The 27,298-nt window shown below is 40.1% G+C and overlaps 1 protein-coding gene across 1 annotated transcript in view; it reads left to right on the plus strand.

The window, feature by feature from the left end:
* The first annotated feature begins 5,143 nt into the window (after positions 1-5,143).
* The window catches only part of NCK2 (NCK adaptor protein 2), an 83,869-nt gene continuing 61,714 nt past the window's right edge, over positions 5,144-27,298 (plus strand). Inside the window, exon 1 of the mRNA XM_062487927.1 lies at positions 5,144-5,241. The gene's annotated coding sequence lies outside the window, so the exon portion shown is untranslated. The remainder of the gene's footprint in view (positions 5,242-27,298) is intronic.

Raw genomic sequence — 27,298 nt, forward strand, 5'->3', positions numbered from 1 at the left:
TTCCCCTACATCAGTAAACAACTACATACTCTTGGAAAATGTTCCTCCAAAGCAAAGAAAGCACTGATCCGTGGCCTTATACAACTCATAAATTGGCCAAGCAGCCTACTGGATCTCCAGGTAAGACAACCTCCTCTGTTTCTTGTCTGCTGCCTCTCCCTGCAGATTTTTTCCCCATGAGAGGGGAGTATCAGCTTGCAGTCTTGAGCAAAGTCCAGTGTGGGCAATCCCATTTTGCTACATAACCTACCACAGCAGTGGAATGTTATATCTGCACCACTGGCTCTGAACTGTTACACAGCTGTGGCACATGCCAGGGGATTGTGCTCCTCCCTTGAAATGGTTGCACCTCATGGCTGGAAGATGCAATGTCTGTGTCTCTGCACTGTGCAGAACAGCCAGCTCTGGACAGAATTTGGTATTTAAGTGCAAAACGGAGATTACACACCAGAGTCAAAACATTTAACAGCAGTATTTTGAATTTCAAAACTGTATGAAAGATCACTTTTAACCTTTGAATAGAGTTCAAAAGATGTCCCTCAGCACACTTCCACTTTTAAATAAACAGGAGAATCAAGGGCCCTGACATTTCCAAAGCCCAAAACACCGGTTTGTTTTCCTTACATAAATACTTTGAATCTCAACAACTGTCTACAAAAGATAACAATAGAATTTGTCATAGTTAAATGTGATCTGCTGATAGATTTAGCTTGCAGTTTTACAGCACCTTTGGGGAGCTTTGGTCAATTGAATAGAAGAATTCAGATGTATTGTGAGCTCTAAGGACACGTTCTTCCCCTCAACGTTTTTCATAAATGTCATTGAAGATGCAGCAGCCATGCAGTAAGTGAGAAAAGCAGCTGCCTTACCGTCAGGCTGAATTAGAATCATAGTGCAAATATACTTAAGTGACTCAGCAGTAACTAAGTGAGTATTTGGGATCTATTCTCTCCTGCTTGTAGTCATGTAATTCCCCTTCATCTACATGGGAATTGAGCACATGTTTTAAGCAGAAACTAAATGTGTAGTGATGTAAACATTTTAAGATTTTTCTTGAGAGAAAAGACACTGACAGAAGTTTTCTGTTATCTTCTGTTGTTCATGCTATTAAAATGAGCATTTTTTTCCAGGTTAGGGAGAATTAAAAATTATTTGTTTTTTTCCCCAGAGTGCCCAGAGTTTTTTTACCTTTCCATTTGTTAGTGACACAGTATTAACAACCCCATGTGTATAAATGGAGTTTAATAAAGTATTGATACCATTAAAAGGCAGGTTTGAAAATCAGAAGGAGTGGCCTTTTGAAAGAGGTTAATCACAGAAACACAGAATAAATTAGGTTTTGGAAAGACTTCTCACATCAAGGGGTCCACCTATATTAACTTAGATTAGGTGTATTTTCACCCCAATGGACTAACACAGAGTGATCAAACACCTCTGCTGTCCACCTCTGAACTGGACAATGTTGTTTTCCAGATTTTCAACTTACCAGTCCCTCTGTCTCATATCCCTGCTAAAATGTCTCCCAGTGGGAGTGAGTATTAGCTCATACTCTAGATAGAACAGCTGGTGAGAAAACCTGATGCATCTGGAGAAAAGATAAGGTATTTGTGCAGAGAGTAGCAGGAGCCACATCTGGGAGGTGGTTGTTGTCTCCTGCCACAATGTGTGTAAATACATTAGTGTGGTTTGGATCTGCATGACTGGGATCCATATGTTTGCATGCCCATGCTGTGGATGCCACTGCTCTGCCAGACCAGTGGTAAAGCACAAGCAACAGCACATAGGAGAACAGAAAATTGGTAGTCATGAAAAAGAAAGGTGGGAAAAAAATAAAGAACTATAAGCTAAAAGACATGCTATTGTTTTTCTAGCCTCTTGTGTAAGACATGAACATCAAGATTAATTGACTGCTATTATGTAATTGCAAAATAGGGTCTATCACACAACCTCTGGGTTTGGGGTTTTCATGTAGTCCTGTTTGAAGCAGGAGTATGAGGCATGCTGTCTCTTAGCCAAAGACATAGATACATATTTCTACTACTTGCACATTTTTTTCCTTTTTCTATAGTTATGGCCTTAGGCTGGGAAAAATACTTATGCTCCTCTCCAGTGTATGCATTTTCTAAGGACAGCACCACTCTTATGCATATGCAAAAGTGCATGCTTTACATATTTACTTTCTTTATACAAAACAGTGTGCCTGCCACATCATGTACTGCTTTCATTTCTCTGCATATTCCCCCAGATTTATCATCTTCTCATATTTAGAATGTAATTCTCACTCAAATCACAAGCAGCCAGCTCTTCTTAATAACAGTTATTTCAGAGATAACAGCTAATTATGATATTTTAAAAGGCATACATTAATATTTCAGTAGACTCAATGTTTTGAATTACTACTCAGGGCAACATCTTGCTTGTTTTTGTGGGGAAACGCAAGGATCCATTCAGCAGGTAGGCAGTTAAAACATCCTTCAACATACAAACCCTTGCAAACACTTTCTACAGTGTCTTCTGTTCAACATAAGCCATACTTTGGAAAAAAATATCTTTAATGGATCGTTTCTTAATGTAATTAAGTATATTTAACAACAGTATGCTTCAGAGTCCTTAAATTAGCCCTTTGCCTCAAGACAATGTATTCCTCCAAATCCCTCCCTAAAACATTCTTATTCTGTAAATCCTATTAGCATTAATCTGCTAAAGTTAGGTGTGTTTTATAATTTTTTTTCCAGATACCTGGAAAGCTTTGAGAGCTACTGCTCATTCAGCAGCTTATAGTTCCTTCTGGAGGTCTAACTTAGCCTGGAAACTTTAAAGGGTTCATGCCACCTTGCCTTGGACATCCTCAATTCAACAGTGCTGTAGGGAAAAAGACAAAGCGGAGGATTTATTGTAGGATGGCATTAGAAAGGGTGTGGTAAGGAGGGACAAAACCGAGACCGAAACCTAACTGTGTACTATAAATGCAAAAGCGAGAAGTAATAATTCACCTCTCTTTTATCACTTCCACAGTGCATTTTGTTCCAGAAACAACAGAGACTTTTATCTGAAAGTCCTTGGATGACCGATCCCATTTAAATTCAGCCTAAGCCTCTGCAGGCTGAAGTGAGGCCTGACCATACTGTGAGGTGGAGCCAGCAGGGAACCCAAATATTTTACAGCTCTAAAAAAAGCATGGTCAGATTATTGTTTCAAAAGGAAGATTAACACCTCTCTGAAGTCAAATGCATGCACAAAATGCCAGGAAAGGGGATTTCTTTTCCTCCCTGAGGTGCATACAAAGTCTTCCTTGGAAGAAAGAAGTGGCTGCATTTTCCTTTCAGGTTTATCTCACAGGCATGTGAAAGGCAACTGGGGCTTCCCAAACCATCAATTAAATGCTGTGAGAATTTGTAAAAGTTAACAAGGGGAAGAGGGAGTCATCTGAGGATTTTTAAACCATTTAAAGCAGGAGCATGGAAAGATTGCTGAGCTCACATTTTAAAACCATCCTATTTCAAGCTTCTAAAACCTTTGTCCCAAGATCTCACTGCTAGATTAAGCTTGGTCACAGAACACAAGACAGCAGGGCTGCTGACTTTAATTTGGACTCAGAAAGAGTGGTGCTGCCTAGCCTTGCCTCCCAAGCCAGGAAATGTCTCCTGAGGAGAACCAGTATGGCTAACACTCCAGCCTCCTCCCCCTCGAAGCTGCCATGTCGTAAAGGGTTTACAGTATTTTAGAGTGGCTTCCCCCTTCCCCCCTGCCCACGTCGAGGGATGATCTTTCCCGGTAGCCCAGGGACACTACTGGGGGGGGGTGGGGGGGGAGGCCACTGGGGATGTCAGGTTGGCTATTCCCACTAGAGACCAGGGCCACCATGGGGTGCTTCTGCCTATGCCTATAACCACTGCTGGTTATAGGTGCTTCCCGTGAGTGGAGGGGCACAGCAGCTGGCACCCAGCCACGGGGCTCTGTTTTGGAATTGGCTTACCCCAGGGACCGGCCTGAAGTCTGTCAGGGGAGGTTTAGGCAGGGTATTAGAAAAAGACTCTTCACCCAGAGGATGGTTGAGCACTGTAACAGCCACCCCAGGGAAGTGGTCACAGCACCGAGCCTGACAGAATTCAAGAAGGATTTGGACAACGCTCTCAGCATATGATGGAATTCTTGGAGTGTCCTCTGCTTGCCAGAGTTGGAATCGATGAACCTCGTGGGTTCCTTCCACCACAGGATATTCTCTGATTCTGTGGCTTGGAGGGGCTGCCAAGGGCTCAACACCCAGCGCTCACCGCCCGACCCGGCTGATAACACGGGGCGCTGAAGGAGGCTGAAACTTCGCCCCGGGCCGTCAGGGAAGAGAAGGGCTGGGAAGAGCTGGGGCTGCGGCCTCCTGGCGGCTAATGGGCGGCAGCAGAAGCGCCCCGATACCGCGGCTGGAAGTTCCCCGGCGGCAGCGGCCCCGCGCTCCCGGTCCCTGAAGCCCCCGGCCCGTGGCAGCCCCGGGGCGAACCGCGGCGCGCCCCTTCCTTCGGCCCGGCCGCCAAGCGTCCGCGTCCCCCATCCCCGGCTCTTGCAGCATCCGCCAGTACTTCTGCCGAGCGCTTCCACTCCCAGCGGGGCAGCTTCTCCGGTAGCGCCGGGTCTCACGGGGTCGGAAGAGGGAGGAGATATCGGGGCGCTCCTGCTGGGCAGGGCCCCTCTTTGCCCCGCCCCGCGGTCCCGGAGAGGTCCTCCCGCAGAGGAGAGGGAGCCACCCGGGCTGTCCCTGCCTGTCCTTCCCGCGCTGGGGCGGGGGAGAAGCGGCCCTCCCGGCGGACAAGGGGGAGCCCGGGGAGCTCCTCCCGCGCGATCCCGGCAGCGGCAGCGGCAGGAAGGGCAGGGCGGGGGCGGGGGCTGTGCCGGGGGGGCGGTTCGCGGAGGAGGGGCCGCCGCCGCCGCCGCCGCCGGGCGCAGCAGGCAGAGGGAAGGCAGGGAGCGGAGCTGCTGCTGCCGCCGCCGCCGTTGCCGCTGCCGAGGGCTGGGGCCTTGGACGCGTCCGGCGAAGAGCGCAGGAGGAGAAGGAAGGGGAAAGGGGGGGAGCCAGCCGGCCCCTCTCGGAGGACGCGGCCCGCATCCGCCCGGGGAAGGGCAGAGGGAAACGGAGGGGGAGCGAGCGGGCGCCGCCGCCGCCGAGGAGACAAAGAAGCGGAGCCCGCCTGGGCTGAGAGCCTCGCCGCCGCCGCCCGCCCCGCTCCGCTCCCCGCCAGCCGGCCGGAGGTGAGCGCGGCCGCGGACGGGACGGGGATGGGGCCGGGCCGTGGGCTGGGGCCCGCCGCAAACTTGTGGCGGCCGTGGGGGACGACGCGGGGAAGGGGCGTCGGGAGCGGGGGAAAGGCGGGTGTCACCTGGGCGGCCGAGGCTCCGCGGCCGTCCCGCGCAGGAGGGGCCGGTACCTGCCGGGGGCGGCACGGGGGGCCCGGAGCGGGAGGAGGTTTGTGTGCCACGTCCAGTTGCGGGGGGGGGGGGGGGGGTTGGGGCCTCGGGGGCGGTTCCTCCTCATCCTCCGGAGTTGCTGCTCGTGTGTGTGTGTGTGTGTGCGTGTGACAGCCGTTGCTTTGTGCCGCCCGGCCGGGGGGCAGCGCCGGGCCGGGACGCCACCCCCCTACCCCTCGCGGGGCTCCGGTGAATGGAGGCGGTGTATCCGGCGGCCGCGGGGCAGCGACGGGGGAAGGCGGGCAGCGCCTCCCGGCCGGAGCGCGGCGCAACCCGAAAGTTTCCCGGGAGCGGGAGCGCCGCCGCCCTGCACGGGGACCGGCGGGCACACCGGGCTGCGGCGGGCGCATGGCCCTCGGCCCGCTCAGGTCGTTTTTCTTTCCGTCACCGACTTTCGACTTCAGTAGGGCCGAGGCCGGGGCTTTTCTCAAGGAGCGGGCTGCGCTTTGGCCTCGGTCGATGCCAGAGTAGGTAAAGAACATAAAGGTAAAATTACATCTCAAGTACTGAGTGTTCAGTGCAGCGCATTCATGCGTGTTTTGGGAAGAAAATTACTGAAGTTTGTAAGTCTTCTCGCCCTGTTTTTAATTAAAGGTGTGCCCAGGCTAACAGCTACCCCTTGCTGGCGGGGTAAGCACTTTGGCCTGTCTCAGATCAGGTTGTCAGATCGGGATTCGGGTTTGTAATTCAGGTCTGACCTGCAGCGAGCTGATCATGGGGGCTCTTGGCTCTAGTTCCTGTGTTATATCTTCCACTTTTTTTAAGTGAATTTGGCTCACTGCATGCATCTGAGTTGTTCCGTAAATTCTATGTAGTATTTCACACGGAACTGTCATGTTTTTGTAAAACAAAGAGGAACCTTTTGTAATTTTAAAAGTTGAATGGTATCTGAAAGTCAGAAAGAATTTAAAGCATTCTTCAGCTTGAACAGGGTTTCTTCCCATGAAGCATTTTTATGTCTGAGGAACATACTGCTGCTGTTCTAGCAGCTCAACGTGGGAGAATTAGACTTCTCTTTCATGAAATGTGGTAGTGGCCTTTGTAAAAACAAATTTTCATGGCCTAACCATGCGTGGTTTGTATCATCAGGAGTTTGGACCAGTAACTTAATATGGAGGAATTTGAAAGGACTCACTGGGTAGGAGATTATGAAGAATTTCTGTTTGAAAGTACTTGTTTTGCCATTTCTTTTTAGGAATCTGAAGCAGTCAGCACCACATAGATGATGTTAATGATACTGTGCGTTCATTTTTAGGATTGTAATTTCTGATGTAATGTTGCTGCTTCTCTGAAATATTGATTTCACAACTCTGGAAATCAAAAGCCTCTGTCTCACCCTAGTGTGTTTAGGAAGTTAAGCAGATCGCTTTGTCTTTGTAACTGACTTTCTTCTTGTGACTTTGACAGAATATGTCACTTTTGGGAACAGTGAGTAAATGTAGCAATAGAAGGCACCTGTACAATGAAGATCAAGGCTGTAATTAGCAAATATTTTAATATAGGCCATGAAACAGATACAGACTCATTATAATGTTAGCTCTTATTGCTGTTGTTCTGTCATTGCAACATTGGCTGTTGCATTTGCCTCCTACTTCTACCAGATTACATTTCTAATTGCTTTTGTGGAAAAAAAAATGCATAAAATCTCTTTTGCTGTATTTTCCCAAAACTAGTGGCAGATAGTCTGCTGATAGTCTGGGTGGCCCTTTTAATTTCATTCTGGCTACTGAACATATGATAAATTCAGGACTTCAGCCTTTGCCTTGTTGCCGTACAGAAAGGGAACTTATCTCCCCTTCTTCTCTGTTTTCCTGGCTAGCTGTGTGAAACCTTAAGGAAAGGTGGTTGCTCTCTTCTGTGTCACCTCACATCTTCTGTTAGCTAAAGAAGAGGGACAAAGTCAGTGGTGTCTGCTGCTTTTCCAGCCTTTGTTTTTTTTTTGTGCCTTGTATTGCTGTTGGTATGTTAATCCTTTGCAGTGCTCATGGCTTTCCTCAGTAGAAACTATAATAGTAGCAACTGGAAAAGTGATACCCAGATAGCTCTGTTTGCTGGTCCTGGTCTTGAGCAGCAGCAAAACTACCCAGAGTATCTGCGTTTTTCATGCTCCTTGAGCATAAAAGCTGCTTCCAAACTCATGGAGACAGGTGCTGTATCAATTTACTTGCCGCAGGTTTGAAATCAAAACCAAGGCGTCTTTGAATGTAAAGCGTATGTTCTAGAAAAATATTTTCTGTTTGTATTGAGGGACTGATGGTTTCTAAGCTGTGGGTATTCCTAAACCCCACTCCCGCTTGTGTTTTGAGGAAGGAGGATTGCTGATTTGGATTTATTAGAGGTGTTTGAGGGAGTTTTTAGGTAGCTGAAAACTGAAACCAGATGCTGCCGTCTTTTGGTTAGTTTAGCCAGCCTGGGGTGAGGAGGTGCTGGGTGCTCGTTGCTGGACACCCTGCTCCCCAAAATTAGGTCATCTGGCATGCTGGAGAGGTAGAGTGTTGAGGCACTCTGCAGGAGAGCTGTTTTCTGCTTCTCGTAGTACCATTTTTTCCTTGTATTCGCTAGGTATAAAGAAATGTAGAACAATAGTTTCCAGAGAGTAAAAGTCAGGAATTCTTACTAGTTCCTGAAGTGAATGATGTTTAGAGAGCTAGGATGGTGTTTGTAATGTGAGAAATAGCATTGTTCTGTCATCCTGAGGTGAAGAAGTGAGGCCTGCACTAATATTTTCACCTGTGCACCATTTTCCAGCCTTTAGTACAGGAGATTGTGGGGCACCTTTTGAGAAATTACTTTTCTGTTCGTTTTGCTTTGCAGATTTATGCCTGTTGGCCCAGGAATCCAAAAGTTATTTCTGTTTTAGGTAGTTCCAGTTTAAATTTTTCCTGCAAATTAATTAGGCCCATTAGTTTTCTCATAATAATGTAGTCAGTGGTGTTCTGCCCAGTTAAACTGTTGCTCTGTTCAGTGGAGGGTAGAGTAATGCTTCCAAATGCTAAGTTTCCGCTGTTTTGTTTTTTTTTCCCCTTGGAGTAATCTTTTTCCCCGTCATAAGAATTATTAATTGTTTCATAAATGCTAATGACATGAGTAAGTTGAAAGTGCATTGAAATATGAAATACATATTTTTATATTCAATTTAGTATATGTGACAAAACAAATCAGTTTGTTTCTCGCCATTAATGGAGTTCATGTTTTAAACCTAGCATAAATTATAACTTTGTGTGCAATGAGGTGGCCTGCCAGTGTACATTTTTAAGCTTTCATAGAGTACTGCAAATTTTAAGAATTCAGGTGCAGAGGAATAAATCTTGGTTAGAGAATAGCAACCCATTGCATTTTAAATTACTGCAGCTCTGCACAAAACCCTGATGTCAGTAAAGTTTTAGAAATACTCCTGCTATGAAAAACATTTGTTAGAGTGGAAGCAAAGGCATGCTGATATAGCCTGTATTAGTTCACAGTTGTAGAAACAAACTTTGTGGCTTAGAGGCTTTTTTGCACTGTAGGATTTTTATGCTGGTTTTAGTCCTTATCTCATTAGCCAGTATTAATATGGTGACTTGTAGCTACTGTTGATTATTTGGTGGAGCAGACAGTGTGGTGAACCTGGGACACTTGGCAGATCCCTGAATTCTCACAAGTGTTGCTTCTCTCACAATTGTGACCAAATACAGATGCAAAATGAATTGCTGTATGGGTGTGTTTTTACCTTACCCAGTTTTCCTCAACTCATATCAGTTACTGTCTATGCAGAATACACACAACCATACAAACAGATGTGATACCACAGACAGAATATAGCAGAAATTTTATTGGACAAAAAACGGTAGATGTTTCTTTACAGAATCAGGTAGCATCTGTCTTAGGCAATCTCCTTTATAAAATCTTTTTAAAAATTATTCAAATTAAATACAAATTTTGTTTAAAATAAGATGTTAATCAGAAAAACAACTGTGGTTAGGTAGCCTGTTGTGTTTCAGCAGTTGTGCTGTTTGGATAGGTGGGGCATCAATAACCAAAAATAAATGAGCAGGCCTTCAGTTTATTTGATAGAAAGGCAGATTTTAGTATTCTGAGCTGTTTGAGATTTCTACATTCCAGAAATTATCAGAGTATTTATGAGGGCCTTTTTAAAGAGAAGTGACACGAGTGTGAAAGCAGGTACTGAAGTTTATGGAGAAGCTAGAGGCTATGGATGCTCTTCCTGATGCAGTCCTCCAAGTCTGGGTCACGTCCTCTTACGGTGTGAGAAGCTGCTTTTCCCTGAGTGCTGTCTCTTGCCTGTCTTTTCCCTATGGGTTGCACTGGATCAGCTCTGTGCAAATACAGAGCCATCAGATGCTGCAGGAGGACAGGAAGAGGGTTAACAAAGGCAGATGCTTTTTTTGTTCATGCTGGGGTGGGAATATTGGTGCTGCTAGCAGTGCATCATTTTAAATATGTTTTATTTTTACGAAAACAGAGGCAAGCTCTTGGGTAAAAAATTAAGTTTTGCTTTGGATTTAATTATAATGTTCTTATTTATATTATTTTAAAAAAGCCATTAAACACTGTCTTATAACCTTTCCTTCAAAATAAGATTAGATTCTTGCAAGAGTGGGAAGATTTAGAAAGGTATGATGGTATTAATTAAGCATATAAACTATAAATGAAGCAGTAGGTTTTCTAACATATTCTTGTCAAATTTAAGTTATCTGAAATAATGATTTTTGTAAACAAATTAAGTATTAGTTAACAATTTAGTAAAATAAAACACTTAATTTGTTCAGTCCTTTCACAGGTTTGGGAGAGAAGAGGAACACTATGTCCTGTTAAAACTTAGTCTGTATATGGAGAGTTAGACTGGTGTATTACTCTAAATTTTTTGGAGCATTCTGGACTAATAAACGTTTCAAGGAATGGCAATAAGTGAAGCCTCCTGTTTAGCAAAACCTGGCACTGATACCAAAGAAGAGTCCCAAGCATTAATCGTACTGACCTCTTGGTTTTAATGCAGTAAGGACACCCTCAGCATCCTATAGCTGCAAGGTTTTTCCTTCCTGTTCTTACAATAGCAGTGTATCCATCACACTTGTTTTCTCCCACATCTGTTGTATGTTGGACTTGGCTCCCAGTGCCATCCTGGGCCACTGCTGTTTCAGGAGAGCTGACTTCTTAGTTGACATCCTAATGGTGTTTTGGATGATGACAATGAAAGTATTTTTCAACCTTTTAATGCAGAAGGAGAGATACGTGGCTCTATGATATGTTCTCGGGCTGAATTTTGATAGCTGTCATGACAACAAATGGCACATTCATTTCTCTGAATGGATGGTGTCCTTCCAGACACACACAGAGTGTTATCAAATTTGACAGGTCTTGAATGATGGCATGTCAAGGATTCTGGATTCCACCACAGGAGACTTGGGCTGCTGCAAATGCACAGTGCCACCTGGCTCATCAATACTTGCTTTAGGCTTTCTTGAGTTTGAGTTCAGGGTTTTTTCAGTTTGTTTTTGCAAGTATCCTTTGAGTTTTCATTTTAAATAGATTTAATATTGGTTGAAAATTTAGTTGATAATTTTAGTTTGAAAATTTGTTTGCTAAATAGTAGAAAAGAAAAAAAAAAAAACAAGATTGTTGGACTTCATCCAGTTACTTTAGAGATGAATGTGTTTTAAATGCCTTCAGTATTTTTAGTAAAAATTTCAAAAAAACCAGAAGGATGGGTTTTGAGTATTTGTTAGGTTGGAAACGAGCACTCTGTTCACTGATTTTTTTTCATTTTGTCTTAGAGCTGTCAGTCAGTGGTGGTGCAAACACTCCATGATAGTTCAGCTGTAGTGTGCAGGGCCAGGAGCTGACACCTGTGTAGATGGACTTCAAACAGGGGCAGTCAGTGGTACAGATGGCTTATTTGGTTTATCTGTAGGCTTGGCTGTTGTTTGTTTGTAAGGTTGCAATCTCAGTTGGCCGGGTGTTTCTGGTTTAACTGGACTGAAGAAGTGCTGTAAGTTGGGTAAACCCCTATAAATGCTCATTTTTGTGTGTCTCTTATTGGAATGTTAAGCTGGATTACGGTCGGTCAGTATCTAGTGCTCTGGTAACTGACTCAAATGACCTGCAAACAGCAGTTTTTCATGCATGGTGGTGTATTTATTTATAGTTATGAATTATTTTTGTTAGCAATACTGTCTGGCTATACCTGTAATATAAGTGACATGATAACTGTACCGTTTAGATGCTGGGAAGAAGGTACCATGTTTGTATCTTTAATTAGTCCTTCCTACCAAAGTTTGGAATTCTGTGTATGTAGCAACTTTGGAAATGTAAGTTAAGACATAGCATTTTTCCCAGTGAGTATTGAAATTTTGTAAAAGTCACTCTTTTCAGCTTTGTGGTTTTAATTAAGAATGCTTTTATTCCAGTCATAAAAGAAGTTGGTTATGGTATATCTTGTTTAATTGTGCTTTCCTTTAATCATTGCTTGTTGAATGCAAAAAAATGTAGGTGGCATTTATAGGTATAAAGACAGGTATTTTTACATTAAAAAAGAGTGAAGCCATTTATAGTATAAACATCCTGAGCTTTACCTTTCTGGTCTTTCAGAAAAAAGATGAAAAGAAAAATTGATGATCCATCTCCTTCCTTTACATTTTCAGGTCTGTAGGCAATCTTCTAGTGCTGCAGGAATAATATAGAAATAATTATATTGTGGACTATTCATAAATTCGCACTGTTTTGAATTCCATTTAATTCAAATAGAGAAAGAAATTAATGCTAATATTCCAAATAATTAATGCTATAATAAATGATCTGCCTTCTACTTGACACTAAAGGACTTATGTTCCATTGCATCAAAAGACCTAAATCATTTTGAGCATTCAATATTAAAATTCTAGTTCATGAATATTAGAAATTTAATCAGATATCTCAGTGAGGGCTGTGTGGATTGTATTGAGTTTAAACACTGGTAATCACAAAGCTTGTGTTTAGCACAAGTATCAAAATATGACACATCATTTTTATGAGCTTTGAGGCTCTTAAGGGATGCATGGAGAATCATAATGAACTGAAATGTTATAGACTTCCTATGGCAGAAAACTGCTGAAGTCTGGGTAATGTCATTACTGTGACAATGTGTGTCTTCCTCCCTTAGTCTTGTCTTATAATAATACTCTTGGTTGTATTCCTTCAGGATGTTTTCTGGTTTTGCTGACGGGAGATTCTGGATGTTTATTTTATTCGGGTATTTCTTTCACCTCTCTGGAAGACACAATGTCAAAGCTTTGCCAAAGTTTCATTCTTTGTTTTGTATTTTAACTTCTCCCTCCGTTGCTGTGGCCCTGTGAAAATGCAAGCATGTGCATTGTCCTACTGGAGTGAATGTTTCTTATTTACAAAACATGAAGCTGAGCCATATGCACATCTTTTCCAAGACAAGAACCCCTGTTACATTGCAGGCCAATTCTTTTCTTTTTGTTACGCATTCTTTACTTGTCACAACATGTATATTGAATTATGGAACTTCTGCTGTAGTGTCACATAGCCAGCTTATTTTTAGAGACAGACATTATGCCTATACATTGTATATGACATTAGTTTTCCAGCAGTCCCATAAAGTCAGTGTGGCTCCTAGTAGTACAGGATTATTGAACAGTAATACTGAGCTTTTATGGAACAGGTGTGGATTAGGCAGTGCTTGATTTAATGCCCTCCTAAGTTGAGGGAAAAGGAAGTTAGTCTCTTAGGGGGGAAACAAGCAATTCATTAGTTTGGTGTTTTATTTAAAAACACAGAATTAGAATTTAAAACAAAACCAAAATGAATGAAAGCAGAAAAAAAATGGAAAAACTAAAATGTGATGCAAGAAAGGCTCTTAAATACATTCAGGGTTGTAATTCCTGGTTTGGAGCAACCAAGGTTTGAAAATAAGTATATTAATGCAGATCATGGAAATTCATGACTTTTAAAATCCTTTGCCCCCCCATGCTTTAACTGTATTAGATTGTTTAATGATGCTGCTAGAACTGATTTCAATGTTCTGTTGTAAAAGTCTTTGTAGCTTGCCCTTGTGATTTGTCTGTTCTTTGATACTTTTTTTTCCTTCTTTCTGGTTAGATAATTTTAGTGGTTAAATAGCTGGTCATTTGGATTCCTTTGAGTTAATATAAGTGATATACTTGTGGTTAGAAGAAGATACCATACATAACTGCAATCTGAATTAATGGCCATTGACTTACTCTTCTGCAGCAATGGCATACATACCATTACTGAGTGTACATAGCATTTGAAGCAGCTTGGTATTTAGTAGATTATACTGTGCTTGCTAAGCAGGTAGTAAAATTTTAAACGCTTCATTCTTCAAAAGTAGCAATTCTGAATCTGATGTCAGTGAGTCATGAAGGCAGGTGAGTCAAGGTAGAGTTGTGCTAGAGAAGAGGTTATTTTTCCAGTGTCACTCCCTGGTCAGCTCTGCCTGCCTGTTGCCTGACTGACTGATAGCAGCCCTTGGCTCTTGTTCCATGCCACTTTCCTGCCACAGGCTTTTTTGAATGTGCCTAGTTTTTCAGGATGTCATGCCTGATGTTAAGAACCTGGATTTCAGTGGATTTTTAAATCGTTGATACTGTTGTTCTAAAATTGTGGCACCTACTAGATGTTAAGAAGACCCTCCACAAAACCCAACAGCAATCAAAACTCCAAACCTCAGTATTAATACTTGCACAGGGTATCAATATAATTAATAGTTTTGGCAGTTGTGTACATGCACCTTTAGATTTTCTTAGGGTAGTACCGTTTTATTTTATGAATCTATAAATACTTAATTCAGGGAAAACTTCAATTTAGTTGGTTCATACCTTGATTATTGTGCTGTCTAACTGATGGTGGTCACCTGTGACTTTGCTTTGTTGATCTTTTCCCTCCTCCTTTTCCATTGCAGAGTATTTTGTAGATAATTAGGACTGGGAATAGACTTGATTATGAGACGACATGTTTTTGGGTTGTCTGTAATCCATTTGTGCGGCAGAAATATTTAAGCAAAGAAAATAAAATATTAGATAAAAATAGAAAAAAAATATTCTGTCTAGCGTGATTACACACATTTGGGAATGAGTAAGATTTGACTGGAACATTGCAGTTACATGATGTACAGAAGTGGAATTGATGAGATTTCTGAAATGAGGATACATTTGAACCCTTGCTTACAATATTTATTTATACAAAATTTCCGTATAAATGTTTTTAACTTGTTTCTTCTATGAATATATTCTGGAATTGTGTTAGGGTATTGGTGTGGGCTCCCACATGGGTCAGTCAGTTCATATCTTTCCTTAAAAAAGAAGAAACATTTTTAAATTGAGAAGTGTAATAAATAAATGTTCTGCATTGTTTTTTCTAGAATTTTAAGTGGCATTGATTTGAAGTACTGTAAATTTATGGAGGGCTAAAATGACTGTGTGTAACTGTTTTGCAGAGCAATCTGTTTTCCTGCAGCTGCTCTGTGTGACTGACTGATCATCGTATGTTGTCTTGCGTCCACAGCCCTTTGCTCTAAAACCTCTTTCAAAGCATCCAAATCTGCCTCCCTACCCCATCTCCCTTCTTCTCCCTGTGCAGTACCGGAGAGCACCAGTCACTGCCTCAGAAATCCACATCCTGTGGTTAATGCACTCTTTCCAAGCAGCACAAGGGCTGTCAGGTAGCTGAATGGCGTCCAGCTGCTGTGTTATGAAGCCCTTTGTCTAAGGATGTGCTGTTAAAGTTCCTGTGGAGGCTATTACTCATGTATTCTTCATGCCGGAAGAGTATTTCCATTAAATTAACAGCTGTGAATAGGATTTGGATGAAGATGTTTTTGTTAGTGTTTTGTTGGCTCTCTATTCCACCTAAATATGTAGCTGCACACAGTCACAGAAATGAGGTTGTGTATTTGCTCATATCTGCTCAGGGTAGGAGAAAGTATAGGGTGCTTTACAGGTTATTCACAGTCTCATTTTCTACCTTGATATGTATATGATTTCTCCTTGGCTTTGGGAATGATTAATTAAATCTGAACTTAATGTGGTACAAATTGGGGTAGGATTTACCATTATGATTTGGGGTACGATTTACCCCAGGCTTTGGGCGAAGATGAACTGTATAAAAATAATGCTGTACTTTCCTTCACTATACATCTTCCTCCTTCTGCTTGTCCACTCTTTATACTGTGGGAGAGCTGTTATAGAGAAAATTGTGTGATGAGGTTCAGCACTGGATCCCAGTGTCATAGGGTGTTGGGGGAATAGTGGAAGCAATATTATTTCAGGTTTTTCTGTTTTCCAATAGCTGGATATTCTCCTTTTTGTAATATTTCTTCAGAACATTGCTGTTCTGAAAAGTCTGTGTTGTTCTCTACTGAAATGAAATGTAGCCTGGGGTTTTCAGCTTCTAGATGTGCTGTAATATACTTACTGACAGTTGCTGATTCTGAGGACTTAATATGCAACACTGATCTGAAGCTTACACATTTTAAGGGCAGGTAAAGGAAAGAGAGTTGGAAAATAGAAATCTTCAGGAAGAGTTAGGCAAAGGGTATATGATTCGCAGTTAATAATCTTATATGTATATCTACATTTTAAAAGTTTCACGTGGGCATACTTCCAAGATTGTTTTCTAAAGTAATTGTTTTGTGCTTGTCAGCTTTTGCTGCAAAGTGGACATAATGCAGGCTGCTGAGTCATTGACCCTTGTAACCAACAATTTGTGTATCTTCACCCCGTTTAGCTTCATACCAAGAAGCAGTAGAAATGTGATTTTTATATAAAAACACTAGGTGAATATACTTGTTCACAAAGAAAAGACTTAATTTTTTCTCCAGTATGCCTAATTTTTTATCATTATGTGTGGACTTACAGAATGTGCTCAGCTGAGATTGATCACTGGTGTGTGAAATGACCAAATTATAACAATAGAGGGTTTTCTGAGGTGGGTAGTATATTTTGATATGTAGCTTCCAGCAATGACTTTAATACACTGAAGGCCACACTTTAAATGCTTCTGTTATTGAAATGTAGTGCTCTGATCATTTCCCTGCTGAACTTCAATTTAGAACTTCATCTGGAAAACATCCAAGGAAAAAAGCATCAAAGAAAAATAATTGTCTCAGAATGCAGGAAGATCTTTAAGTATAGAATTAAAATAGGTAGCAAGAGTTTGAAAAAGTGTACTGGACACCTTAAAGGCTAAATCTGTAAGTAAGAAAGGAAAAGACTGGCATGTACCTTGATATTGTAATAGTTTGCTAACCTTGCATACAGGAAGTAAACTTCTGTATTCTTACTGTTTATAGCTTCATTTCCCATCTTGAATCCTTTGGCTTTGCTTTACCTGAAAGATTGCTACCACTTTACTGATAGATCCTCAGGAAGTATATTGCCACTCACAAAGCCCTGATATGGTCCTCTGCTGCACTTCAAAGCCACCAGGTGAACTCTTCCAAATATTTAATCAACTGAGTTATGATACTCAAGCCACTTATGAATCTGTTTAGTTTACTTTTCTGAAGCTTGGATTTGGGACTTTGTAAAGAAAAGCACATATGGGAAGAAGAAAATGATGATTAAAAGAAGTGTATGCACAGTTGAGAATTGATTCTGTCTCTTTGGCATTTTAGGTGTGCCAGTGTGAGAACAGTTTCTCTAGTTCTCCTGTCAGTGTAGTAATAGCTGTGGGAGGATGGTGGTGTGCTTGAGGCTTCAATAGCTGACAGCTTTTTTGTTATCTACAACTACAATTAAAAGTACCATAAAAGTTGATTTCCACACTGCTTTTATTGGAAGAATGATTAAAGAAGAAATGTAATCTGTATTATCCAGGAGCACCTCTGTATCATGCTGCAGTCATTCAGACATTACAGTAGGTCTGGACCTGTCAAACACTGGTTTTGGTGGTTCTTGAATTGTTCTGGCAGCATCAGCAGATGGTTTCAATGCCATCTATAAAATACATGGAAAGTTCTGTGAAGTGCAGATTTTCTAGGGTTTTGTTTGGTTTTACTATGCTTTGCAGTGAATATTAAAATGTTCAGAAAATTCAGCATACTTTGTCTGCTGGGCACAGTAAAATTTTGCTGTAGCATGTGCAAGCCTCTTCATCTCGCCCACAAGCTCAATGTACCTGAAGAGCCCAGTTATTGGCTGTGGAATGTGTTGGGAAGAGATCTGATCTTCAGCCTAAATCTTAGCAGACATGGGGATTTTCTTCACCTCTTGTGTTACAGAGGACTCTTCTGCTTGCTTTAGTTTCTACATTGTCTTTTCAGCTCAGCCCACTCATTTTTCTTGCTTTTCTAGGAATAGCTTCCCTAGATGGCAACAGCAGCGGCTGGCAGCTCTATGTTTGTTACGCCTGGGGAAAAAGCCCTGGCTTTCTCAAAGCCCACTGCCTCTAGCAGCAATGAGCAGATACACTCACCATTAGGAGATGTGAGTGGCAGGTATGTGGTAGTCTTGTCTCTGCATGGCTGAAACCCTCATCAGCTGCAGCAGCTGAATGGATCCTGGTCTGGGATGAACTTGATGGATTAGTGTAGTGGAAGAGTGTCTGTGCTGTGTTACATATCCCAGTTGATGGTGCCATGAGTTAAGTGCTTGCAAATATACTCTCCCTGATACGGTCGAAATGCTCTTGATTTTCTTCTTCTTTATTCATAGAAATGTTGCAGTGGATTGGACTCTGATATTAGAATCACGTGTATTTCCTTGGCATTTTCTTCCAAGTCACCTCTGCGTACTTGGATAAATAGTACACATACGCCGTCTGCAAAGCAGGTATTTCCATGGAACATGCTCATGGGAGGTTTGTTACGGATTATAGGGTCCACCCCTCTTGAGTTAGATTATTTTCTTGGTTTCTCTGTGTGTTTTAAAACAAAGTATCATCCCTAAAGCACTTCTTGTCAACAGAGTTACTAGTCCCTGTTAGTTTTCATCGTTGAGGTAAAAGGGTGTGTGTTAGGATAATTTAGTTTCAAGATGCAGTATGAGGTTTAAAGAGAGGAATTGTGTGCACCTCCAAAAAGGAGAATGATTCTCTGTTTCTATGTGTCAGTGATTGCAAGGAGGAAAGTCGTTGTGGTCGTGTAATGTGATTTGATTTAAGTTTGCTAGTCTGAGTTTTCTTTCTGAGAAAAAAAAAAATAATTTAATCACAGATTGCAAATAGTGGTAATTAGACACCCCTGGAAAGTAGAAATGATAGCAGAAGGATGAATTAGTTGATTTCTACCTACAGCACAGGATTCACTCTTTTTGACAACAGCAAGATGTTTAGTTCAGCTCCACCAATTTTTTTTTGGAAGTCTCACTCTAATTTGCTGAGCTTGGAGACCATGTGATTATTTCAGCCAGCAGGAGAGCCTTATTTCTTTTGTCAGTTTGTTTTTTTTTTTTTTTTTTTAATCTGTTTGCTAATTCTTTGGGGCTTTGTTTGGGGGATTTTGGTTTTTTTGGAACGTTACTTCATCATGTGCACCATTAAACATTTTATGCAGGAATGAGAAGTAATTATTTCTTCTTCAGTTGGTTCACACTGGAATAGCCATAAAACCTTTGATCCTGATTCTTCACTGTTCTGCAGCTTGTAAATCATTTACTTTGTGCTCCAAGTGCAATGTGTTTGTATAAATCTACTATTGATGTTGATGTATCATTTCTTCTTCGGTCTCACTTAAAGCAAGTGTAAATAACTTTACAGAGTTGCAAAACAGTAGGAAAATAAGCCTCCACGAGCTAAGGCATCAGATTTATTTTCTGGTGCAAATGAAGAGGTTCTTTGAAGCCTGATCAAAGCCCAGGCTCTCCAGTTGTGCGTAGTGGAGTTTGAGCAGAATTTGTTGGCTTCAGGAATTTTAGTTTTGTTTTCTTTTCTTTAAAAAATAAATTATTGGGGCTTTATATCTCTGGAACCCAAATTCAACATATTTCTGGAAATGACAAGTATACTGCCATATGGCATACCAGATTTCAAGCCACTCTGAGGTGCATGTGTGAATTTTAAAGTGCCTGGAAGAAATGAATGAAAACTACATTCTCAATTTCATCCATTGCCGAGCTCTGTAGGCAGAGGAATGGGAAGGCTTTGAAGTAGATTCTGCTGGAGGGATTGTGTGCTTATTTCTGAGCCACCATCCTAATGCAGCAAGGTGTAGATGTAATTTATGTTTCAAAATGTGCACTAATTTCAGCAAGGCTGTCATTTTATGTGCTGCTCTGCTATTCTGGGAGATGGTAAGAAATACTGAGCATCTTTTTGCTACTGGCAACTGTTACCATTTTCAGTTCTTCATTTACAACCCTTTTTGTGCCTAAACCTCTCTTTCAGACTTTAATGCTTGAACCTAATTCTTAAGTATTGTTGAACTGTTATTTCTGTATATGCTCTGCTTCCAAAAAAGGTTCTGTATTGATTATACTTTGAGTAGATTTCTTAAGCTTTTGTTGGTTAGTAAAAGCTGAGGAATGATTACTGAAGGTATTTGTATCAGGGTTATTTTTCATTCTGGAGACTTTATGTAAACTTTTTAAATGCAGAAAAGATGTTTGGGGAAGTTGTGTCAGGTTTTGCTTATAAAGATCATCTCTTCCATGCAGAGGGCAAGCTAGTAAGGTAATTCCTTAAGATCAGTTGTGTGATCAGCTTACACAATTCTGTGAATTTTCTTCAGAATCAAATACAATTAATTTTGAAGGGTTTTTTGATGTAGAAAGGGGAAGAAACGTACTTGTGAGATAGCTAATTTGAGTGATTAATATTTTGCCACAATAGTTGCTTAGCTGGTAGAATTTGGTAAAATTAATTCTTTCTCCCTTTAACAATAAGAGAGTGTTCACAGGGGAAATCATGTTACGCTACTAAATTGTTTCCCCCAAATGAAACTTTTCTTTTAAAAATGTACCTTGATACAGTAATTGTTCATGACCACTTCCAATGCCTAGCCTCATGCTCTGGTTTCTGTGAAACCCTAAGGCTTTTCGTAAGATTCCGAGTATCCTCCATGTTAGGTCATCTCCATGATCCAATTTAACTTGCTGTTGTGACAGTTAATTGCTGTTTCTGACCTTGAATGAAAGAGTATGTTGTGTGTTGCAGTTGTCTCAAAAAGATGATGGCAAAGGAATGATCTTGCAGTGGTGTAAAGCAGCAGTTTTGCAGGTGTTTATAATTACCAACATTTCTGATGTTCTCACACACACGGTGGAAAAGTGTTTTCCTTCTTCCTGGAAAATACGGATTTGTTAGGTCTGTGTTATTTAATAAATCAGTTTGCTGAGGATACAAACAGTTTGTTGGATGCCTTGATGAGTTGAGAAGCAGGAAGCTGTGGTTCTTGCCAGTGGCAGCAGGAGGTCCAGGAGCTGTCTTTGGGATCTGTGTGTGTGCAATCCTCCTCTGGCCCTTGGGACAGCTCTCCCTGGTAGGAGATCGCAGTCAGGAGCCTGAACAGACACAGAGTGGGGGATTCCTAATGCTGAGAGCATGTCCTTTTGGGTAACAGTGGGCAACTACTGGAAAATTCATGGAGTTTTCAAGGAGGAGAAAAGTGTATCCCTTCTTTCTTAATGTTTTTTTTTTTTTGATTTTTTTTTTTTTTTCCCCTTGGTGTGTGATACAGTTTTCAAATTATCTTCCTCTTTCTGACATGATTGTTTTTTTTGTTTTTCTGTGTATTTTCTTTTATTTCTGTGTATTTTGGTAGGAATAAAATAAAGGACATTTTAGAATTTTTGACTTTACCTGCTTTACAAACAAACATTTTTGAAACATAAGGTTTTGTGTCAGAATGGCAATACACTTCTCAAATTGCCATCCATATAGAAACTGGTTTTGGAATGGTTTAAGAGGGATATTAGTATACTGTGAATTTTTGTTAGTTAGTCCTCTATCTTCATACATTCGTTTCAGAATTTTCTTCCAACTTTTCTGGAAATTCTGTGTATATTCATATCTTTAAAGAAACCTAGGTAAGAAACTCTTGGAGAAAAATCCCAAAATGGAATATGTACTCAGCCTTTTGAAGAATCCTTGTATGCTGAACTTTTCGTCATATGTCTCTGGGATCAGAAACAGCAGCAAACATCTCAGTTCTTCTCTTTCTGAAAGACTGACTTGAATTTGTTAGCATTTTGTTTTCTCTTTCAGGATTAGAGATTAAGCTGTCAAGTGCAAAACCCTAGCTAAAACCTGAGCTCTTTAGGTGTATTAGTCATTGCAGATGATATGTCTTTCCTTTATTGTATATAAATGTTCTTAGATGTATTCTCTCTGAAATATCAGTGTATCAAAACCAGTGTTTGTTCCGAGGCTATTACCAGCCAACCCTTATTTTCTATCAAATTGTTTTGAATACTGTAACAATTGCTGGTTGTTTGTCATCAGCTGAAGTTAAATCTAAGCTCTGCATAGGTTTTCTGTGTGTGTTTTTCCTACCCTGTCTGTGAAGGGAATTGCTAATTGCTTAAAACCTTTCTGCATCTCTTTGTGTTCCTCTAACATTTTGGCTGTTCTTGTCTTGTTTCTTTGTCTGCTTTTTTACTGCTTGACTTTCTCATGTGCGTTATCTTTACTAGCCACTTACTACTACATCTACTATCCACGTGCTTGTTTTGAAAACACCATCAAAGAGCAATTCTGAAATAAAATTGTGATTGTATGCCCATCCAAGCTTTATTGCTTGGTAGGTATTGCAGGTAATGGCACTAAGGAAGATATGAGAGCATGCCTTAGTAAACAATATGTCATCCTGGTAGATTTGAAATCTTGTTTATGTATTGATACTGTTTGAGTACGATCTGTAGACCTGAAGCAGAACTCTTGCTCCCCTTAGGCCATCAATTTACACATACTTCTGGTTCTGCAAGTTTTCTTTGAAATCACAGATGTGTCTGGTTGGCTTGTTTTGTTTTGGGTTGGGTTTTTTTAAGTGAAGAATTGTGTCATAGCATTTGGTGGCAAGTATCCTGAGTCAGTCATTGGAGATGGGAGGGGGAAATCCTGCCCTGCTGAGAATCACAGAAATCTTGTGATTCTGTATTTTGAGGACCCCATGATCTCATACCATTTTTTGGTAAAGCTTTTGTATAGGTACACAAGATGCCATTCAAAGTTTCTGAATGTGTTTGTATTAGTCTAATGGCTTATTCTTTAATTTGGTATTATACATTTGACTGATTAGCATGTGCTAATAACTTTCCAAAGCTGGCACTTAGGTCAGGATTATGTACTCTTCTGCTCACCAGTGTAAGCTGTCTTCAAGTAGCAGGTTCTCCTGCCTCTCTGCTCGGGGAGAACACTGATAGGAAAGAGGATTTTTTTGCCTGTGAGGACATTGAAAGCCTGGACAAAGAAACACTGCCACACTCCTTTGAGGTGATTCTTCCTTCAAGCTTTATTCAAACAGAAGGTGTTTTTGCCCTGTGACAGTTTTGAGTTTGGTTCTCAGACCCACAGTGCTCATTTTGAAGCTCCCATCAGGTTGTATTCTGCAGAAAAGAGGAGTCATGTTTCTGTGGTGAAGCCAGCTAGCTTTTTTAGGAGCAAAGCTAAAACTGGCTTCTGAAACATAAGCTAAGCAAAGTGTGTAACATTTATCCTTGCAGTTTATATGTGTGGCACTATCTGCTTAAAAATTCTGTTGCATAGGCATAGAAACCCATCCTAGAAATTTTAGTTGGTATGTCCTGTGTGGGGTTGCTCTTTTTTCTATCTTCTGTTTCCTTTGTATCTCGTGAAGTCAGATAGTGATCATAGTCTTTAACAAAAAGGAAATTTTATTTTTTTTTATTTTAAATAAAATAAAAATATTTTTATTAAAGATAGTATCTAATAAAAGTCAGTTGCCCTGAGGTGCTTTGTTTCGTTTACTTCTTGAAATATTGAATATTGATTGACTCTTGAGCTCATTAATGCCTATCATAAGCGGGAAGCATAAGAATTCTGATTAAAGGAAGTTTACACATGTAAAGTTACTACAAGCTGGTAAAATGCAAAGTGAAAATATTTTTTTTTTTTTTTTTGCAAAGGAATTAATGAGTACCCCATTTATGTGTCAAAAGCAGTACTAGATGATGCATCATGCTTTTTATCCTTATATTGCTTTGTCAAAGTAAGTTTATTTCTGATTCCTGGAGCATCACTGAAATTTTGAATCCTGTTCACACAGCATGTCTGTTCCTGGGCTGAATTTTTTTTTTCAAAATTTTTTCTTGTTTGCCACCATATGTCAAATGTGCTAAGTACATTAAGTTTGTTGTACTGCTTTCGTAAGGTACCTACTGCTTCTAAAAATTCAGTAGCTATCATCTGAGCACTTGATATGTTCACAGTCTGTAGGTAGGTTCTAGTTTTGAAAATACTCAATTCTAACTGGGAACTGCTACTTTATATTTTTCAAGAAGAAAGCCCTTGTGGCATTTGTGATCTTGCTGATATAAATGAAAGGTTACTTTAAGAATTTTTTTGAGAATATTTGTGTGTATGCTTTAGTAATTAACAGTGAGTTTTTGAGACTGTTGCTTGTAGGGTTCATGTCACAGACTTTGTGTTCTGATGCATATGGGATGCTTGTGCTCTTTTGCAGTTTGAGACATGTAGCTTTCCTAAAGGATATGTTCTTGTTATAGGATCCATATTTGCCATCACAATCAACTGAAAGGAATGATAAATTGCTAAGAAAACCAATATAATCAAAAACATGCAGAAAGGAGAGGAAATTGTTCTGCCTCCTTTAAAGTTAACCAGAATGTTCACAATTATTTAAGTATGCAAGTACTTATTTAGTGTTTTCAGATCTTTATTCATTTTAAAAAACTCAGGGATGATACTCTTAACTTAATTTTTAGGCAAAGATGTTTGGATCATAAAGCCATTGTCTTCATATTTCTCTTAGGGAAACTTCTGTTCCTGCAGGTCAGTAAATCCATTTTAAAGTTTGTGCAGAAAACCCCATTGAAATACGGCAAAAAAGCCCATGTGAATATGCATGGAAAAATGCCTCCGCCTTTTATTTCCTTTTGTCACAGAAAGGGAAAAAAAAACAAACAAAGCCCAACCCCATGTTATTGTCTTTTAATCTCCACTTCACTGAGAAAGCTCTGGCCCAGATCTTCCCATTTGAATTGTGGAATTGGAGTAAAGACCTTAAAATTACTTACTTACCCTCCCTCCATCAGCATCCTCTCTCTCAGTCTGGAATTTAGCTGTTTCTCGGGTTGTCATTAGGCATATAAAGGACAAAATTTAATAAAACTATAACTGTAATTGTTTAATGAAATTACTGAAATGTTTAACGGTCTGTTCTTGAAACTTTGAGCCTTTCTGTACTAGAAACAAAGTGTTTGGTATGCATGCATATTTGAAGGTGGAAAGCACTTTCTTGGCTTTTGTTTTTTAGCAACAGATTGTGGGTTCAAATGGCATCATGACATTTTGGTTTCTGGCCTGCTTGAGGAAGATGATTTAGTCAGGTTAGCTATTGAGAAAGAGCTATTCATTCAGCAAGGCCTTGTGTACCCTTCAGAGAGAGCTTTGACTGTTGTGACTACCTACTACAAATGAGGGATTTTTAATTTGTTTTCTTTCGGCTTTTTGTTCCCAAAAGAAAGGACAGACCTGGACATCTATAAATGTTTGGGGTAGTTGGATGAGGTTGTGAAATACTGTATGAGGAGAGGGACACATGATTACTATATATCCATAAATAAACCACACTGAAGTTGTGAAGTATTCAGGCCTTTTGAAAGTTGTCTAAATTTACTTTGAAACACTTAGCAAGGATAATAAGAGCTTATTTTTAAACATTTCATCATCTTTTCAGTACCCTTCAGATTGGTGAGGTTTTGTTTTAATCTCTCCTCCATGTTTTCCAACATGAAATAACCCTGTGTCAGAAGGTTCCTTAGCTAGGAAATCTTTAAAAAACAACAGACAGACAAAATAAAACATCCCCTAACAAACAGAAAATGAGAACTGGGACACCATCGGAGTAAATGTTGAATTCACCTGGTGGTTATTGTTATGGTTTACATACATTTTGAGCATTGGGACAAGGACAAACTTCTGTGCCACAAGCAGAAGGAACAGTTGTTTGAGAAGTATGAAATAGGAACTGGCTTCTTCAAGAGATGGTGGGAAGAAGAGGAATTTCCCAAGTCTTTCTGAAATGCCTGGCGGAGAAAGGTAGTTCTAAATTTTTTTCTTGTAAATGAAATTTTATTAAGCTGTGATTGCCATCTATGTCATAGTATAAAGATGGTTGAAAAATGTGCCGATTCTCATTTCGTTCAGTTTATTGTCGTGCCATATGGGATTTAAATGAGACCTAATGGAATAGTAATTGGATTTGATTGGATTTGCAGTGCCTGTACAACATGAAGGAGAATTCATGGTACTGTGTTCAGTCTGTTATAGAGAGCAAATGCAAAAATTAAATCTCATACAAAGCTGGAAACAAATAGATTGATTTAATATATCCTTAAAAAAAGCCAAAAGGAAAGTTGAGGAAAATTGTAGCTGAAGAATTTTGTTCTAGGCTTTGTCAAATGGTTCTGACAGGCTCATTGACTGCATGATTCAGTTGGGAGATATTTTCAATTAACTTTATTTTCATATATATTGACTGTACATTTTCAGTATATTAACTGTATATTGTATGTAAATACAATAAGGTTATTATTAGTTGAGAAGTTTAGTTAAAATTGTGTCTGATATTCTTTGTTATGCTTTAATAGCAGAAAACATATGGGTTACTGATTTGAATTTGGGTCAAACCAGTAATATCCAAAATTGCTGCCTTGCAAAGAGATGTCTGTGAATTCCTCTGAAAAGGGATTTTGAGACTAAGTACCCTAAGAAAATGGTAGCTGCTCTTTGTTGGCACTGCTTTTGAATTAAGGTTGAGTTCTGGAGTGCAACCCTGCATTTTTGTATTAGGTGTTTCTTGGAATTTATTTTTGAATTAGCTCTATATTGTAGAATGTACCAGATTTTGACCAAGGAAATGTCTTGTTTTCAGACTTTCCTGAGTGTTCAGGAAAAGCCCAAAGCGAAACAGAAATACCTGCCTCTAATTATGTGAGTCTTGGCATATGAAGCACAGGCTTGGAATATGCAGTCCTAAATATAGCACATTAATAATGAATGCTTTACTCTCCCCTGAATTTTATGCTTTCTTGGTACCTGAAACACTTGCAATATATATGAAGTGAGTTATATCCTTACCACTGGAAATGTTCTGGACAGATCAGGATTAGAAACTTTGTTTAAACCAGTCTGTTATTTTTTATTATCATTTACTTATAGTTAAAGATTTATTCATCTGTTCATAACAGAGATAATGTTTTCTAGGTTGAATGTATTTACTAACCAACATATATTGCTCTGGTTATTTGGCACATGGAATGTTTTTCTTCAGTTTCATAGCAGTCTCTTGAATAGCTTTATTTACAAAAAAAAAGAGATAATTTTACATTTTTATATGCCTGCAAAGAAAGAAGAAATTCCTTATATTATTTCTGTGTTGAATTAAAATACTGTTTCCCTTTCTCCTTGATCCTTATCTGTTTTATAACAACAAATAATCCTGTTGCAGGGTTAGTAAACTGAATTTGCCTTACAATTAAGCAGTAGCACACACACTTCCAAAGAAAAAGGGAAATCTGCAGTTTAAATTGCTTAAGGAAAATGGCAAGAAATCATACTCTTAAATTAAAATACCATTTGTCAATTAATACAATTTGTCAAAATGAGGGAGAATATTGTTTTCTTTTATGTAGACCTCAGATAAATTTATTTTGTGCTTCTGGGAAGTTGGCATGGTATACTA

The sequence above is a fragment of the Cinclus cinclus genome, chromosome 2 (assembly GCF_963662255.1).
Source record: "Cinclus cinclus chromosome 2, bCinCin1.1, whole genome shotgun sequence".
Classification (NCBI taxonomy): Eukaryota; Metazoa; Chordata; class Aves; order Passeriformes; family Cinclidae; genus Cinclus; species Cinclus cinclus.